Source organism: Canis lupus, chromosome 18, assembly GCF_003254725.2.
Source record: "Canis lupus dingo isolate Sandy chromosome 18, ASM325472v2, whole genome shotgun sequence".
Lineage (NCBI taxonomy): Eukaryota > Metazoa > Chordata > Mammalia > Carnivora > Canidae > Canis > Canis lupus.
The window spans coordinates 9855701-9873268 of record NC_064260.1 but is presented as its reverse complement, the minus strand read 5'-3'; the positions used below and the strand labels follow the sequence as shown (position 1 = coordinate 9873268).

General features: G+C 35.4%; 2 protein-coding genes across 6 annotated transcripts in view; one reads left to right on the top strand and one right to left on the bottom strand.

The window, feature by feature from the left end:
* Positions 1-17568, bottom strand: part of LOC112661519 (M-phase specific PLK1 interacting protein) — a 119787-nt gene that overhangs the window by 5431 nt on the left and 96788 nt on the right. The window contains exon 3 of one of the 2 annotated variants that reach the window (XM_049096424.1): positions 1724-6908. The exons of the other annotated variant lie outside the window; for it this stretch is intronic. The gene's annotated coding sequence lies outside the window, so the exon portion shown is untranslated. Of the gene's footprint in view, positions 1-1723; positions 6909-17568 lie in introns of those variants that run through there. 2 annotated transcript variants of the gene reach the window in all.
* The window catches only part of CDK13 (cyclin dependent kinase 13), a 118884-nt gene that overhangs the window by 39477 nt on the left and 61839 nt on the right, over positions 1-17568 (top strand). The gene's annotated exons all lie outside the window — the stretch shown is intronic.

Below are 17568 nucleotides of genomic sequence, written 5' to 3'. Positions count from 1 at the left end.
AAATCTAAGAAAGTAAAATAGATATGTTCTGATAGAACAGGGTACTTAGCCCTCTCCCATCCCCAACTACACACACACACACACACACACACACACACACACACACACAATATCTTACTCTTCTTGGGGAACAGTATAAAAATGATTGACATAATACATGGTAATTTTGTAGAAAGGAACTTGTTTTGACAGTATTCTCTATGTACTATGCAGATAATTAGAATGATCTTTTTAATTGGTGTCCTTTCCATTAGTTTTTGTCTTTAATAATTCCCACATTCCTTAGCTTGATTTTTAATCTAGTTTGTATTTTTCACCTTATTTTTTTCTTGTCCCTTATTGTGTAGTAGAAAGGTTTGATTTGTGTTAACAGTGTCTGGGACTTGTGACTTTGCTTATGGGCAGTGCAACCTTAGTAGCATGGGCTTTAGCCCTTCTGAACCTGTGTGAAGCCTTCATCTATTAAAGGGAAACATTGGGGATCCCTGGGTGGCGCAGTGGTTTAGCGCCTGCCTTTGGCCCAGGGCGCGATCCTGGCGACCCGGGATCGAATCCCATGTCGGGCTCCCAGTGCATGGAGCCTGCTTCTCCCTCTGCCTGTGTCTCTGCCTCTCTCTCTCTCTCTCTCTCTCTGTGTGTGACTATCATAAATAAATAAAAAAAAAATTAAAAAAAAAAAAAGGGAAACATTATTTCTCTTACTGTGTAGTAAGGATTAAATCAAAATCTTATACATGAGGGTTATGTGCTATGTTGCTTTTCATTAACTTCCTACTATAGTCAAAATAATGTATTTGTTTTTCCTCCAACATACCCTGGATCTCCTTCTTTGATCTGTGGGATCATGTCCCTGCCTGTTTCTTTATCCCCCATCTCTGCCATTTTTCTGATTGTCCATCAAACTTCAGGGTGTTTTGAGTTGTCAAATATGCTGATGCACTTCTCTTATCTTTAAAGTCTTTACAAATGCTGCCACCAGTCTCTTCTCTGTATCTATGAGTTTGGGTTGTTTTTTTTTTCCCCCCCGGGCTTAAACCTCTCTAGTCCCAACATATAGGTGCAAACACCATTTGAAAGGCTGACTTCACATCCTCTGTATCTCAGACTGAATGTTACATTATTCATCAGTGAGGCTTTACTGGATTACTTTCTTCTGTATATAGACCCATCAATTTAAAAGTCTTACTTTTTTTCTTCATTACTTTTTCCAGAATAATCATACTACTGATTTGTTATTTATTTGTTTCTCTGCATGAGGATGGGAATCATACCTGTTTTATTCATTATTATAACCTCTACCTAGCTCAGTGGCTAGGCCATAGAAATTACTATAAATAACTAATTGCTGGATGAATAAATGAGCTCTACTTAGATCCCGTTCATACTTTAACTTTTTAAAAGACTGTTATCATTGAACATAAAAGTATTTGTAGTTTTCCTTATATTTATGGCTATAATTTATTTTCCTTACTATATAATAAATTCCCTTGAGTCCTTGGTTTTTTGTTTTGTCTCCCGTACAGTGCCTAGTACTGTATTTTACAAATCGTAGATTTTCACATATTTGCTTCCTCATCTTCTTTTTCCCTACCATAATCCTGTTTATAGTTGTTGGAATCATGATAAATAAAGTGTTATACTATGTGAAATGTTATATTTAGATGCCAGGTAGGAGTTAAATATATTACAATATGTCAGGGAGTATGGAATTTAAAACACAATCATCTTTCAAAATTATTTATTTTATTGAGATATAATTGATGTACATTATATTAGTTTTAACAGCATAATCATTTGATATTATATATCTTGTGAAATGAACACCACAATGCATTCAGTTAGCATTCATCGGTCATGTAGAATTTTTTTTCTTGTGATGAGAACTTTTAAGGTCTTGCTTAGTAACTCAAATATACAATACAGTATTATTAACCATAGTCACCATACTGTGTATTACATCCTCATGATGTATTTATAATTGGAAATTTATGCCTTTTGACCCCCTTCACCTATTTTGCCCACCTTCTTTCCTCTGGCAAGTCTCTTCTCTGTATCTGTGAGTTTGGTTTTTGTTTTTTTTTTTTTTCCTTGTTTTTGTTTTAGATTTTACATATAACTGAGATCATATGATACTTGTCTTTCTCTGAATTCTTAGCATGGTGCCCTCAAGGTCCATTTGTGTTGTTGCAAATGGCAAGAGTTCTTCTTTTTTTATGCCTGAATAATATTCCATTGTATATTTGTAATACATTGTCTTTATTTGTTCATCTTTTGACAACCATTTAGGTTGCTTCCATGTCTTGGCTATTGTAAGTAATGTTGCAGTGAACATGGTGGGTGCGGATATCTTTTTGAGTTAGATTTTTCTTCCTTTTGGATAAGAAACCAGAGGTAGAGTTGCTGTATCATACAGTAGTTCTATTTTTAACTTTTTTGAGGAACCTCAGTACTGTTTTCCATAATGGCTGCACCAATTTACATTCCTACCAATAGTGCATGAGAGTACCCTGTTCTCTACATCCTCACCAACACTTGTTATTTCTTGTCTTTTTAATAGTCATCCTAATAGATGTGAGATAATACATAATCCTTTTGTAATGAATCGGTTAATTTTGATGGGAACCATGGTGAGATAGCCTAATTTGGTGAAAAGAGAAATCGATTTGAAGTCCTTGGGTTCTAATCCTGATCATGTGCCATTATATTAATTGTGATTGCTATCCTGGAGCAGAAAGGCAGTATAGGAACTTTGATTTAATAGTTAATAGTTCATATTCAAATTCGTAAAACTGAAAAAAAGTTAAAGCAAATACTTAAAACAATTTAGCTATGAAAATTATGAACAATATACATATGAGGTAAAATTGCTAATATAAAAGTAGAAACATTTGCATTATTCTAACTTAAGTCTTTGGCTATGTAAGAAGAACACTGTAAAAGAATTTTTTAAAACTTGGCTTTACTTAAAAATGAAAAAAATTAATATTGAAAATAAAATATTAAAAAAAAGAAATTATCCTTAAGAAAACAGAGTTAAGTAGTATCAAAAAGCCAATGGTGGATTTTTGTGCAAAATCTTAGTGATGCTGAGTGAACTTTTTCTGGAATAATCTGGGGGAATGGATGAAGGCTAAACTAATTATAAATTTTTTCCTAATTTTATTTATCTCCAGACAGTTTCATCTTTTTATAACTGAGGGGATCTTTTAACCTTTTTGTCCGTTATTCAGTCTTTTTATTGTGAGCAAGGGGGAGATTTTGTTTCAAAGGAAACATTTCCTGTACCTCTAGATTTTTAGTTGATCTTCAAGTATGGAAGAAGAATGGGATGCAATTAGGGCATTTTGGTACTCTAGAGTTCATATTTCACTGTTCAATCAGATATTTGATGTGTGAACTGCTTTGCAGATGAAACTTTGCTTTTATTTTCTTGCCCTCCCTCCCCGAGGATTATGAATTTAGAAAGATACTTTCTGAATGAATGTAATTATACTGAATTAAAAAATGTAAAGGAGTTTGGGGTACCACACTGGCTCAGTAGGTTGAGCATCAGACTCCTCTTGATTTCAACTCAAGTCATGATGTCAGGGTTGTGGGATTGAGCCCCGGGTCAGCTTGGCACTCAGCAGGGAGTCTGAGACATATTCTGTCTCTCTCTCTCTCTCCCTCTCTCCCTCTCCCTCTTTCTCTCCCCCCCTTTCCCTTCCCCCTCCCCCCTCCCCCCTCTCACTCCCCCACTCATGCTCACATGCTCACTCTCTTAAATAAATAAATCTTTAAAATGTTTTAAAGCAGTTTATAATTCTCTGGGTAAAAGACTTTTTGTTCTGCAATTATATGTAATGTAAAATAAAAACTATAGTCATTGATCTCCATCTCAAGATGTAAATATTTAGAATTCAGATTAAAAAAACTCCAGGCACTGATGTAATGGTATCATTCCAAGAAAATAGTATTTTGGTACTTAAAATTAACATGATATCTTGGACAACCAAAACCCAGTATCATAATTGCTATGTTCGAATTAAGCTATAATGCTTTCAATATTGGTATTAGTTTAATGAGGGAATTTTTTTTTTTTAATTTTTTATTTTTATTTATGATAGTCACACACGGAGAGAGAGAGAGAGAGAGAGGCAGAGACATAGGCAGAGGGAGAAGCAGGCTCCATGCACTGGGAGCCCGACGTGGGATTCGATCCCGGGTCTCCAGGATCGCGCCCTGGGCCAAAGGCAGGCGCCAAACCGCTGCGCCACCCAGGGATCCCAAATGAGGGAATTTTTATAATCTTTTAATTTGGAATTTTCCTAAAAATCAGGAAAAGAATATTCTGAGGTAAATGCTTTTGGCAAAGTATTATTATGTGGTTGAGGGAAAATGTCTCAGTGTCACTCTTCTATAATCTGTGATTCCCACATGGTGCTCCCCTGCACTTAAATTCTAGTTCTGTTAGACGGTGGAGCCAGATTTCCTTCTAAGGTCTTTGTACATAAAACTCCATTCACATCTGATTATTCCTTTAAGCATATTAATATAAGTAAGATTACTAGGTCAAAGGATTTGAACTTTGAAATTTCTTCAGACATATCACCAAGTTGTTTTCCAGAAAGGTACCAAGTTATAAGGCAGGAAGAGAACAAACTAGGAATAGAAGGGGGAACTGTCTGAACCTGATAAAAGGTCATCTGTGAAAAACAAGGATGTCTGCTCTCACCATTTCTATTCAACATTGCCAAGGCAATTAGGCAAGAAAATTAAATAAAAGATAATCAGAAATCAGATTGGAAAGGGAAAAATAACACTATCTCTAATGTGTGTGTGGTGTGCATGTGTGTATGGATACACACTTTATAGAGAATTCTATAGAATCCACTAAGAAACTTGTAGAACTAATAAATGAGTTCATCAAGATAGAAGAATACAAGATCAGTCCCCAAAAATCTGTTGTAGGTTTGTATACCAACAATCAACAGTCCAACGTGAAATTAAGAAAACAGTTTAATTTGTCATAGTCTTGAATAAAATATCTAGGAATAAATCAAAAAGTGCGTAAGGTCTTGTGCCTTGAAAACTACAAAACGTCATTGAAAAAAATTAAAGAAGACTTAAATAAGTGGAAAGACATTTCCTGTTAATCGATCCCACAACTTAATATTACTAAGATGGCAAGTTGATCTGTATAATCATTGCAGTTTCTATTAATCACAGCAGGCTTCTTTTCAGAATCTGACAAGCTGGTTTTAAAATACATATGGAAATTCAAAAGAGATAAAACAGTCAAAAAATATCTTTAAACAGAACTCATACTTCCTGATTTCAAATCTTACTATAAAACTAGAGTGATCAAAACTGTATGGTACTGGCTGTAGAGTAAACATAAGATCAGTAGAATAGAACTGGAAGTCCAGAAATTAAAGACTCACATTTTTAGTGGTCAACTGATTTTCAGTGAAGATACCAAGAAAATTCAGTGGAAAAGAATAGCATTTTCAGTTATCAATGCTGGCTCAGGTGGATCTCCATATGCAAAAGAATGAAATTGGGCCTCTTCTTCACGTCATGCATAATAATTAACTCAAAATAGATCAGTGACTTAAATATAAGAGCTAAAACCTTAAAACTCTTAGAAGAAAATATAGGAATAAATCTTCATGACCTTGGATTAGCTAAAGCCTTCTTAAGTTAAGAAACCAAAAGCAGAAGCAATAAAGGAAAAAAATAGATATATTGGACTTCATCAAAATTAGAAGCTTTTGTGCTCTAGTGGATAGAAGTGAAAAGACAACTCTCATAGACTGGGAGAATTTAAATATTTGTAAAACATCTATCTGATGAGGAACTTCTATCCAGAGTATATATAAAGAACTCTTATAACCAAATAATAAAAAGACAACCTGTTTAGAAAGTGTGCAAAGGATCTGAATAGACCTTTTTCCAAAGAAGATACACAAATGACCAATAAACACATGAAAAGATGTTCAGTATCCTAGCTATCAAGGAAATGCGAATCAAAATTACAGTGAGATTCCACTTCATATGCACTATAGTATGGCCATAAGAAAAAGGATAGTTATTAAGTGTTGTGAAAGATACGGAGATTGGAAGATTCAGACATTACTGGTGGGAGACTCATACATTACCGATAGGGTTGAAAAATGGTCCAACCACCTTATAAGATAATCTGGCTTTTTTTCAAAATAGTAAACATAGAGCTGTCATGAGACCTAGAACTTTTAGGGATATATCCAAGAGAAATAAAAACATGTTCACACAGAAACTTATATACTAATGTTCATTGTGGAATAATTCATAATAGCTACAAAATGCAAACAGTTCAAATGTCTATCAGTTTGATGAATAAAGAAAATTTGATATATCCATACAGTGCAATATTATTATGCCATAAAAGGGAATGAAGAATTTACACCAACAAATTTGGTAACATGGATAAAATGGCAAAATTCATAGAAATTTAAAATCTACCAAGAATAATGAAGAAATAGAAAATCTGAACAGATCTATAACTGGTAAGGGAATGAATCTGTAACATAAACTTTTCAGCAGTCACAACTAAGAAGCCCATGACCAGATGCTTTCACAGGTGAATTTTGCGGTCATTAAAAGAAGAGTTAACCCTAGGCCTCTCCAGACTTTTCTAAAAAACGTATTCATGTTTTTTTTTTTTCTTCATGTTCATCAAGAAATACTTTCAAACTCGTTCTGTAAGGCCAGCATTACCCTGATACCAAACCCAGGCCAAGACACTTCAAGAAAAACATATCAATATTTTTTTTTTCATATCAATATTTCTGATGAATATTTATGCAGAAAGCCTCAGAAAACACCAGCAAACTTGATTCAGCAGCATACGAGGAGGATTATACACTATGACCAAATGAGATTTGTACCTGGAATGCAAAGATAGTTCAGCATATGAAAATCAGTCCGTGTAATACACTGCATTAACAAATGAAGGAAAAAATTCACATTGTGATCTCAGTAAATATAGAAAAAGCACTTGACAGGGTTCAGCACTCTTTCATGATAATGACACTCAACAAACCAGTGATAGAAACTATGTCAACATATTAAAGGCCCATATATGACAAGTCCACAGTTAATATACTCACTGGTGAAAGATGGAAAGCTTTTCTTCTAAACCAGGGAAAAAACAAGGATACTCACTTTGTCAGTTCTATTTGGCATAGTCCTAATCAGAGCAATTAAACAAGAATAATAAAGACATCAAAATTGGAAAAGAAGAAATAAAATTACCTTTGTTCATAGACAATATGATCTTATATGTAGAAAGCCCTAAAGATTCTAGCAAACCAAATGTTAGAATTAATAAGTGAATTCAGCAAATAGCAGGGTACAAAATCAATGTGGAAAAAAACATGAGTTTCTGTATTCTAACAGCAAAAATTCTGAAAAGGACATGAAGAAAACAATTTCATTTACAATAGCATCAAAAAATAAAATACTTAGGAATAAATTAAGGAGATGACTTTCATACATTGAAAACTACAGAACATTGCTTGAAGTTAAAGACACCATAAATTAAAGACCTCTGTATTCCTGAATTAGAAGACTTAATGTTGTTAAGATATCAGTACTACCCAGAGTAATGTAAAGATTTAATGCAATTCTAATGAAAATCCCAACAATGGTTGTTGCAGAAATGGAAAAATTCACCTTGAAACTCAGGGAATTTCAAAGGATCTCCCAAATAACCAAAGGACTCTTGAAAAAACAAAGTTGGAGGTTTCACACTTGGTGATTTTAAAACTTACTACAAAGCTACAGTAATCAGACTGCAGTACAGGTATAAAGACAGATGTGTATACAACAGTGGAACAGAATTGAGAGCTCAGATATAAACCCTGGCATATATGGTCAAATGATTTTTGACAAGGGTGCTTAAATGAGGAAAGGCAGTTTTCAACAAATGGCATTGGGAAAACTGGATATCCATATATGAAACATTGAAGTTGTGCTCTTACCTAACACCATATTATAAAGATTATTTATTTATTTATTCATGAGAGAGACAGAGAGGCAGAGACACAGGCAGAGGGAGAAGCAGGCTCCATGCAGGGAGCCCAATGTGAGACTCAATCCTGGGACTCCATGACCACACCCTGGGCCAAAGGCAGGTGCTAAACCACTGAGCCACCCAGGGATCCACTAACACCATATTATAAAAAAAACACACTGAACCCCAAAATGGATCAAAGACTTAAATATATGGGATGCCTGGATGGCTCAGCAGTGGGAGCATCTGCCTTTGGCCCAGGGCGTGATCCTGGAGTCCCGGGATCGATTCCCGCACTGGGCTCCACGCATGGAGCCTGCTTCTCTCTCTGCCTGTGTCTCTGCCTCTCTCTGTGTGTCTTTCATGAATAAATAAATAAAATCTTAAAAAAAAAAAAAGGACCTAAATGTATGAGCTAAAACTAGAATACTCATATAAGAAAACATGGTGGGGGGGAGCTTCACTACATTGGGTTTGGCGGTCATTTCTTGGTTATGACATTAAAAGCACAAGCAACAAACCCAAACTAAATTAAATAAATTAAATAAATAAATAAATAAATAAATAAATAAATAAATAAATTCGACTGCATCAAAATGAAAAAAATTTTTTTTAAGTAAATTCTACCCCAAATGTAATGTGGGGCTCAAGCTCATGACCCTGAGATCAAGAGTCACATGCTCTACTGCCGACTGAGCCAGCCAGGTGCCCCCCAAATTAAAATTTTTTATGCATCAAAGGACATAATCAAGAGTAAAAAAGCAGCTGATGATGCAGGAGAAAATATCTGTTGATCACATAACTGATAAAGTTTCACATTCAGTCTAAGAACTCTTTTTTTTTTGGATTTAAATGAGGTAATTTATGTAGAGCATTTATCAAAGTTTCTGATACATAGTTTACATTTTATTTATTTTTTTAAATTTTTATTGGAGTTCAATTTGCCAACATACAGCATATCACCCAGTTCTCATCCTGTCAAGTGCTCCCCTCAGTGCCCTTCACCCAGTCACCCCATCCGCCCGCCCATCTCCCCTTCCGCTACCCCTTGTTCGTTTCCCATAGTTAGGTGTCTCATGTTCCGTCACCCTCACTGATATTTCCCACTCATTTTCTCTCCTTTCCCCTTTATTCTCTTTCACTATTTTTTATATTCCCCAAATGAATGAGACCATATAATGTTTGTCTTTCTCCGATTGACTGACTTCACTCAGCATAATACCCTCCAGTTCCACCCAAGTTGAAGCAAATGGTGGGTATTTGTCGTTTCTAATGGCTGAGTCATATTCCATTGTATACATAGACCACATCCTCTTTATCCATTCATCTTTCAATGGGCACCGAGGCAGTCTAAGAACTCTTACAACTTAACGAAAATAAAAGGGCAAAAGATGTGAATGGATATTAAGCATATGGAAAGACATTCCAGCACCATTAGGGAAATGCAAATTAACACGACAATGAGTTACCATTTCATATCCATTAAATGGCTTTATCAAAAGAACAAAAATAAAAACAACAGAAAATAACAAGTGATGCCAAAGATGGGGAGAGATTGGAGCCCTGGTTCTTTGCCAGTGGGAATGTATAATGGTAAAACTACTGTGGAAAATGATATGATGATTCCTCAAAAAGTTAGAAGTAGAATTGCCATATGATCAGAGCAGCAGTTCTGCTTCTGCTTATATTCTCAGAAGAACTGAAAACAGCATCTTGAAGAGATATTTGTGCCTTATGGTCACAGCATTATTCAAGTTGCCCAAAAGGTGGAAGCAACCCAGATGTCCATGGATGGATGGATGGATAAGCAAAATGTGGTGTGTGTATATATATATATAAAATATTCAGTCTTACAAGGGAAGGAAATTCTGACCCAGCTACAACCTGGATGGACCTTGAGGACATTATGCTGAGTAAAATAAGCCAGGCACAAATGGAGTGACTTTACGGATGGAAAGTCCCCAAGGTAGTCAAATTTATAGGCACAAAATAGAATGGTGGTTGCCAGGGAGTAGAGGTAGGGTGCCGAATGGGCAGTTACTGTCAATAGGTGCAGAATTTCAGTTCTGCAAGATGTAAATTCTGGAAATGGATGGTGATGATTGATTGCACAACAGTATGAATGAACTTGATGCCACTGAACAGTACACTTAAAAAGTGTTATGATGGTTAATTTATATTATATGTATTTTACCACATTTTTAAGGATTAAAAGAAATGAAGTACTGATATGTGTTATGAATGAACCTTAAAAACAATATGCTAAATGTAAGAAGCTAGTTGAAAAAAGACTATCATATTATTCCTTTTATATAAAATGTCCAGAGTAGACAAATCCGTAAGACAGAAAATAGAGTGATGGTTGCCAAAGACTTGGGTAGGGATTGAAAAGGGGGAGTGACTGCTCATGGGTATGAGGGTTCTTTTTGAGTGATTCTTTGTGCTGATGGTTGTGCAACTCTGTGAATACATTAAAACCAGTTGAATTGTATACTTGAAATGGGTGAATGTGTGGTATGTGAATTAGATCTCAGTAAAGCTGTTTTTTAAGACAAAAGCCCAAAGAGCTCCCCAAAATTCTTTGTTTTGTTGAAAATACTGTGTAAATTGAGAGGGATAAGTGTAGTGGAGAGGATGGGTTGGTATAGAAGATAAGGCTGGAAAGGTAGGTTAAGACTAAAAATGGTGCTTGACCTTAAATACAATGCCAAGGCACAAAATAGTTTTTACTTTTTTTTTTAGAAAAAATAGCACAGAACTTATGAATTTTGACCAGTGTTTATAATGATTTTGTTCGATCTTTGACAATTTGGATAGGTTAAAAAGATGGTACCTTGTCTTTTTTAATACTTATTTTTTTATTATGATAGAGATTAGACAGTTTACTGTGCTTAGAGGCTATTTATATTTCTTTATCCACATATTACGTATTTGTGTCCTGTGCCCATTTTTCTTTGTTAGTGCATTTTTAGGTTGTGTTTTTAATTGAATTTGAATATATTTGTAACAGCAAGAATTTTCATCTTCTGAGTAATTTATATAAAAACTATCCAGGCATCTGGTTTCTTTACTCTCACGTTTCTTATGTTAGTGCTCAGTAAATGTTTGAGTTGAACTGATGAGAAAAATATTTATAAAACAGATTGTAGTCTGTTCCAGTATAACCAAATGAACCTTTCATAATGTGATTTTGCATAATCAGATACAGGAGGGATTTTATTTACATTTAATGAAATATAGGATATAATGCTTTTAAAGGAAGAAATGTAAGATCTTAATTAAGAATGACTCTCTTTTCTGGATCACAAGGAAATATAGAGTTAGCATCTTGGGTTGAACTTTCCAGTTTATTTATTTATTTTTAATTAAGTAAGCTCTACGTCCAAGGTGGGACTTGAATTCATGACCCCAAGATCAAGAGTCTCAAACTCTACTGACTGACCCAGTCAAGCACTCCTGAAATTTAGAGCTTAAAAGAACATAGAGAAATCAGAACGTGTAGGTGCCCATCAGGAGACGATTTATGGTAGGATTGTAGAGTTTAAGGGAAAAGAAATCTGTGGTAAAGCTGGGAAGGATTAGTTGGGAATAGAAAGGGGGGAGTGCCTGTCTCTTGTCAGTATTTCCTGAAAAGGGGGTATGTTCTTTTGGGGCAGATGTTATAAGGTAATAGTAATAAGAAATATGTGTAATGTGTAAGAGTATACTTTATGCTTCTTCCATCATTATGTAGTTTTTGATTTCCTCATCTGGGAAATGGAGTAATAATGCCTAATTCGTAGGTTTATTGCATTATATGAAGTAATTCATTTGAAGCACTTAGAATTTGCAAACGTAAGCACAATCAAGTTTGCATTTATTGTAGTTGGGTAGTCTGTTGTTGTGAGGACAGAAATAGATCAGTAATACAGTACTTGTTTATAATTGAGTAGAGAAGATAGAGATTTGGGAGAAATAAGTATTTTAGTCCTCCAGGGAAATTTTATTATGTGGAAAGCAGACCCAGAAATTTAAAAAAAGAAACTTTTTTTCTGAAAGCTTAGAAGTAGTCTCTAATTATTAATAGTAAAAGTTGTCAGGAAGAGTAAAAAACTTGTCGTATGTGACTAACTGTGATTGATTAGTTTCCAGAAGGTAAAAAATGAGCTCATTGGTTGGATCAAACCCAGGTCTAGAAAAGGAAGTCCTAAGAATGAAACTCAGCAACAGGCATGTAAGACCGATGCCAATTACAGAGGTCATGGTAACAGTTTGAAACGGAGAGTAGAGGGGGAAGTAAAGAAGTGGTGATCTGACATCGAGAATACCATGGTCATTAACAAAGAGAAAGAATTCTGCACTTGAATTTTGCAGTGGGGGTGGTGAGGGGTGGAAGTGGCCATTACAGCAAAAAAACCAAAAGGTTCAAGATTTTTCATGTTTTTGCCATTTCTTCTGTGAATTGCCTGTTTCTTTGATGTTTGCTTAAATATTTTAGGTGTTTCACATATCCTAGATAATTTTTCATTGTTTGCCATTAATTTTCTTTTTCTGTGTTGTCCTCCTGAAAAATATATGTGGTCATATCTGTCAGTTTGGGGAAATTTTTTTTTTTTTTTTTTTTTTTTAATGATAGTCACACAGAGAGAGAGAGAGAGAGAGGCAGAGACATAGGCAGGGGGAGAAGCAGGCTCCACGCACTGGGAGCCCGACGTGGGATTCGATCCCGGGTCTCCAGGATCGTGCCCTGGGCCAAAGGCAGGCGCTAACCGCTGAGCCACTCAGGGATCCCGGGGAATTTTTTTGAGGGAAGGTGATTTGTCCCAACCTCATGGAAAATTAAAAGAATGTTTTTTGTTTTTTAATGGATTAATTTTTTAAAGTTTTTATTTAAATTTCAGTTAATGTACAGTGTAATATTAGTTTTGGGTGTATAACACAATGATTCAACACTTCTTTACACCACCCAGTGCTCATCATAACAAGTATGCTCCTCAATCCCCATGACCTGTTTCCCCTATCCCCCTACTCACCTCCCCTCTGGTAACCTTCTCAGTTCTCAGTAAAGAGACTGTTTTTGGTTTGCCTCTCTCTCTCTCTTTTTCTCCTTTGTTTTGTTTTGTTTCTTAAATTCCACATATGAATGAAATCGTATGGTATTTATCTTTCTCTGACTTACTTCACTTAACATACTCTAGCTCCATCCATATTGTTGCAAATGGCAAGATTCCATTCCTTTTTATGGCCAAGTAATATTCTATTATATATATATATACACAAATCACATCTTTATCAGTTCATCCGTCAGTGACACTTGAGCTGTTTCCATAATTTGACTATTGTAGATAATTGTCATATCTATCCTATATAAAGTTTGTACATGTTCTGGCCTCTCCTGTTTTATAGATCCTTTTGCATGTCCCACTACCATACATTATTTTAATTATTCCAGCCTTATATTACATTTTAATTTCTGTTAGATAAAAGTCTCCTCCCCTATGCTTATTTTTATGCATTTAGATGTTTATGAAGTGTGAAAACTTAACAGTGGAGATTTGGCTGGAATTATGTTGAAGTTTATTTGAGGAAGGGCAAGAATTAAAAACTGGTCAATGTATGAAATCATAGGCATATTCATAAAAATGCTTGAGAGTGAAAATTGGTATGACTTTCATAGGCACCATATCTGGCACATATTAAATGTATAAGTATTTAATGTTGATATTAAGTAATTATTTCTTAAAATGTATTGTGTCCTTTAACTTGGCAATTCTATTTTTAGGAACTTAGAAGGAAGTAATCATGATTTTACATAAATACAACAGATTTTTTTCTTCATAGTATTCCTTATAATAGAGAAACGCTAGAAATAATTTAAATATCTAACAACAGAGGATTATTGAACAGAACAATGGCATATTATGACCGTGGAGTACTGTGTAACCATTAAAATTGTGTCAAAGTTCAATGTTAAGGAAGATTGTTCATTCTATATATTATGAATTGGAAAAAGTTTACAAAGGAATATATAACATTTAATCCATTTTTTGTATTTAAAGTATACTCTAGGAGCACAAGGAGACCTTTTGAGGGTGATGGGTATGTTCATTATCTTAATTGTTGCCATAGTTGCACAGGTATACATCTATGTGAAAACTACTTAAATGTACCTTTCTAGTTTATTATTGTTAAACACATTGAAGCTGCAAAAAATTTTTGTTCTGTTAAAATGTAGTAAAGCCCAAGGAAAACTATTGAATCTATTACTTCAGAAATAAAGCAATAGAATATATGCATATGTGGAGAGACTTATTTTAAGGAATTGGGTTGTAACAATTATTGAGACTGGCAAGTCTGAAATTTGTAAGAGCAGCTGGTAAGCTGGAAATTCTCGCAGGAGTGTGTATTGCATGCAGTCTTGAGTTCAAAGGCATTCTGGAGGCAGAATTTCTTCTTTAAAGGACCTCAGTCTTTTCTCTTGAGGCCTTCAGCTGATTCGATAAAACCTGCCCATATTATTGAAGGTAATCTGTCCTCAGAGTCCAGTGACTTGAGTGTTATTCACTTCTAAAAATACCTTCACACAACATCTAGATTGGTGTTGACCAAGCAGCTGGGCACTATAGCCGAGTCAAGGTAACACATCAAATTAGCCATCACACTGTATCAAAGTGATTTCAGCAGGATGATAGAAAATTTAGTAGAAATAGTTTAAATCATATGGGACTGTGTTAGCTTGCATAATAAGTGGTCCAGAGATAGGGCAGGCTTTAGGGTTGGTGGATTCCATGGCTTGAGGATGTCATCAAAGGCTCAAGTTATGCCATTGTAGTGTCTGTTTCATTTTCACTGTAGGATGCTGGCAGAGGCAATTCTTTGTATCTGGTGAAGTGAGAGCTGTCCTTCACATGGCTTTCTAAAGTCAAGGAAAGCTTCTCTCTTAGGGGCCCTCCTCAGTGCCTCAGTAGACCCAAATCTGCTGTGCTTGCCCATCTGTGAACCAGTCACCAGCCAGGAGGGTTACTAAGAATGTACTGGAATTAGAATATGATTAAAACAAAAAGAAACTAAGAGAAGTATTATTTTTGGTACGGGACTCTGTTAGGAGGGAGGGAGATAGCTGAGTTGGACAGAGGCTGATTCTTGGCTTTACATGAAACCTGAAGACACTACAGTATTACAGATGGAGATTGAGAAATACCTACTTTGCCATGCAAGTAAAAGTTACTCCAACTTTTTTCTCTTCAAGTTAGCCTGTGTCTCTAGGACAGGTGGGAATTGGCAGCCAAAATGTTGAGTCATATAAAGTTAATGGAATTATTGACTATTTTTAAATTAGGATGTGGAAAGTTGCATTGATAACTTCTTTTAATGTTCTGACTTCAGTGTTTTATTTTAGTGAATGGAGTAATTCTTTCCTAACTGATGCGCACCTATCGCTGGGCTTGTTCATTAGGGTTTGTGTTCATTTCAGTCTTGGGTTTTCAGCTACCAGACTTTTAATTTGGGGATTTGGGGCCATTTTTGTGTCTAATGGGATTTTCTAACAAATGTTACATGAACGTAAGATTTGTCCATTGTTACAGATATTTGGAGTAACAAGAATTGAATGAATTTTGCATTTCTCGACAGCTTTTTTGCTATTTGTTTCTGGGTTTAAATGAGTTTTCTGAAACTGAATTGGAATTTTACATCATGTTTTAGATTTAATATAACCAATAAACTTTTAAATTATACAAGTTCAGATTCTTTTATCACCTTCGGTTATTTCTGCAGCAGCCACTTTGCCAACCTGGATTCCCTTCATTGATTCGTCTGCACACTTTTACTCTTGATTTTAAGGCTGTTCTATTCCCCCAGCATATTTAGTTGCATAAGAAAGGCTGGACTGGCATGCTATCCCTAAAATCTTATGTGATTCTACTTGTCCCAGAATATAATTGAGGTTGCACAGACTGGTCACTGTCCATCCAATTCTTACAACAGAAGCTGCATTAAGTGATGGCAGTTTAATGGAGCACTCATGATGAAGGTACATTAAAGCTACTTAAACATAACAGATGTTTACTTCTAAGGTGGTGACAATACAGCTGTGGGTAAAACAGGTTGTAGGTAATGTTTTTAAAAAGCAAGGCAACTTTAGGAATAAGATTACTTTAAACAGAGTGAGATGTTCTAAGTTATAAAATTATAAACTAAATTAATTTGAAATTCCCAAAGAGAAGTTAATGTTTTAGTCTTCAGAAATTATAATTTTGACTATGTGAACTCTAAACAATTCTCTTTGAGGTAGATCAAAAAAATTAACAAATCTGAAAGATGAAGTAGTGTTAAAGAATGCTCACTGTAGGCCAGTCACTATCCTAAACCATTTGCAAATATGAACTCATTTAATCCTCATAAAAAAAATCTGTGAAGAACAGAGAATGAAATGAGATACAAGAAAAGTCAGAACCACTCTCTCATACACACAATACTTGATATATGAAAAATAGTGACTAGAAAGATCCCTTTTCAACCAGATAGTCATTTTCAGTTTGCTTGATTTTACTAAGATGTGGGAAAATCTAACTTTGATGTGCCACAGTGTATTTGTGGGAAAATGCATTAGAAATAAAAATACTGAGGCCAGGCACACACCTGTTTCCTCCCATTCCCAGTTGTGGTGGCATTAAATGGATCTCTCCGCTTTCTGCTTCTGTCACCTTTCATATGGTGGGAGCACATTTCCTAATCCAGCTTGCTGTCACTGGTGGTGGCTTTGGGGCCTGGAATGAGGAATGGAGAACCTCCGATGACCAGCCAGGAGCTCTCAGGTTTTCAGAGTTTGAAGCTTTGGGCCTTTTTTTTTTTTTTTTTTTTTTATAGAAGCATCTCTGGATTTGAGGTATTTGGTTTCAGGTTGGCATAGTTCTCAAACTTCTCTCTCCCCTGTCATTCGAAATTGATCTATTTCTCTTTTTATTGTTACTGACTGCTACTCTCAGCCACAGCTTCGTATAATGTATAATGTATAATGCGTATATATCTGTTTTGTGGTTTTCTACCACTAATACCAATGAGAAAGAGGAAGGAGGACAGGTTTCTTTCTTCTCTGCTAATACCCACACCCCAACCCCTGCCCCCAGAGGTCTGTCTCTTTGGCCTGTGGGAAATGTAAGTTACAAAGTGACTTTTGGGTAAACAAAAAATGCGGAAATAAGATTGTCTGGATACTTGTAAAAGAAATTACTTAAATATTTGGGGAGTACCTGTCATATTCTCGGTGCTGGGAAAAGGCAGTAAATTAGATAGATGGGGTTCCTACCTTATGGTGCTTACATTCTAGTTAAGTAAGAGTCTGCTGTCTCGGATATTCTGTCGTAAGAGCTGAGGTTTGGGGTTAGGCTGGGGAGAATTTAAGGGAATAGGGAAATGAAGAAATTGCTTCTCTTTGCTCCAACTTGAACAGAAAATAGAATCAAAGGAGAGTACAGGAATGCCCCCCATCCACTCCCGGTGATACTATATAGCTTGGGTTGCTGATGTTAGATCAATCCCTTCCTCCTTTTAAA